This window comes from Triticum aestivum, chromosome 6D (assembly GCF_018294505.1).
Source record: "Triticum aestivum cultivar Chinese Spring chromosome 6D, IWGSC CS RefSeq v2.1, whole genome shotgun sequence".
In the NCBI taxonomy this organism is placed as follows: domain Eukaryota; kingdom Viridiplantae; phylum Streptophyta; class Magnoliopsida; order Poales; family Poaceae; genus Triticum; species Triticum aestivum.
In genome coordinates this window covers 124,507,349-124,509,358 of record NC_057811.1, presented here as the reverse complement: position 1 = coordinate 124,509,358, position 2,010 = coordinate 124,507,349, and positions in this window count along the sequence as shown.

Sequence of the window (2,010 nt, the reverse complement as noted above, 5' to 3'; positions counted from 1 at the left end):
TACTATATACAAAGTTAGTCATAATAAAGAGAAACGAAGAGCATCTCTCTCTCCATCGCATACCCCCCTGTACGCCCCTTTCACGTATGCACACAAAACTATCTCCAGGTCCTCTAAAAGTAAGCCCCCAGAAAATTCACGCATGTTTCATCTTTCTCTCACGATATATGCAATGACGATCATTGTATTTGAAGCGAAAGCACGATACGTACATTGGACTTCAGAATCCACTCATTACAGTCACCATTTACGTTTAGTGGTTATTATACAGTCACGGGCTCACCGTACAACTCTGTATTTGCTCATGACATGACTAGTTGACGAGTTAAACGCTCCACGTGGCACCTCTAGTGTTGCATCACATTATCTCACTACCATCGTGCCCACCTGTCGACTTGTATATACTCTACATCTACACTCTTATAAAATACATAAAATACACTCTTATAAAAAACAGAGTTGGTGATGATGGTGTGCCTGCCATCCTGCAATATAGGCCGTCCGATTTATATCTAACGGATAGGAAAGAAACTATGGCAATTTTGCAAAAAGGTACCCACACACCTCTCCACAGTTGCAAATAAGGCCTTCCCTCGTTCATCCTTTTCTCTCACAAGATAAACAAGTCATACAAATGCATCTTGATGTTATGTGCAACGCATGGGCATCTTGCTAGTAAGAATGAAAACAACCGACAAAAAAATATTTGGACGGTGGTTCGAAGTCATGACCGCGGGCACAGCGGACAAGGTGGCCTTGTATTGGTATGCTGAGCCATCTGTTTTAACACACATGAGCTGGTGTGGTGATTATACACACACGCATGCATGCACACGAACTGCATCCGCGCAACACTCACACAAACACATGCACCCACGCACGCACGCAACACTCACACGTACACACGCAGCCACGCACGCACGCAACACTCACACGCACGCATGCATGCACACACCAGTACACCACACGACCAACACACACTCTCACGCTCAAGTGCTCAACCTACACGTGCATGCGCACACATCAGGCCCTGACAGACACATACACAACCAGGTGATTCCCGCGCACGGGTTGGAGCCTTGTCGCGCCTGCGTAAATTTGTGTTTATCTGACCTTTTGCCTATGCGAACTAACAGGTGGGACCCACAAGGAACGTGGTCAATTTAACTAGTCAACATGGCACCACGCAGACTATTTGGCTGGTCAATAGAGTGCAATCCGATGCTGAACTGTGAGCAAGTGACCGTATAATCACCGCAAAACGTATATAGTGACCGTAATCAGCTTATTCTGAAGTTCGGTAACCGTATTACGCTTTTCTCTCTGTAGGCCCTCCAAAACTACATCTCTACACGTTCTCGCATGTTACATCTAACAACTATGCAATACAGCACTACTACTACACTCTAACACAATAAATCATATGTGTTTTTAGTTTTACTAGATATCATATTGTTACTTATAATTATTCAGTTTGCATACATTAAAATTGCCTTTGAAATGTATGGCCAGTATCATCTACCGCGCGGGAAAAATCCCGCCCTTTCCTGTTTAATCGGGTTTGTATCGATGGATCGTGCGAAACAGCAAAACTATAGTAATATACAGTACTACAAGTGACAGTTCACTGGGCTGTCGTGTCGTCTACTCCTCTGTCGTAAGAGTGGAGCGCTCGCTTTCATAAATCTTCTAGTCCCTTTCGCCGACATGTGGGACATCAAGCTACCGGGTCCACGTGCCATACCGGAATACAGTGCAGAGCAGCCGGGGTGAAGCACCCAAGTCATGGCACCGGCGTAGTAATGAGCAATGAGGAGTCAAATCACAAAGTTGCACCTTTCCCGCAGTTAAGTTGGAGGGACGAAGCAACCATCATTTCACTCGTTGCTGAATCCGCTTCTCCCTCATCTTCTTCAACTTAACCACGTGTTGCTTCTGCCGTTGTTCTGCCTCATGTGGGACGCGGATCGGCTTGGTAAAGCACTGACACGTGGGACCGCATGTTAGCAA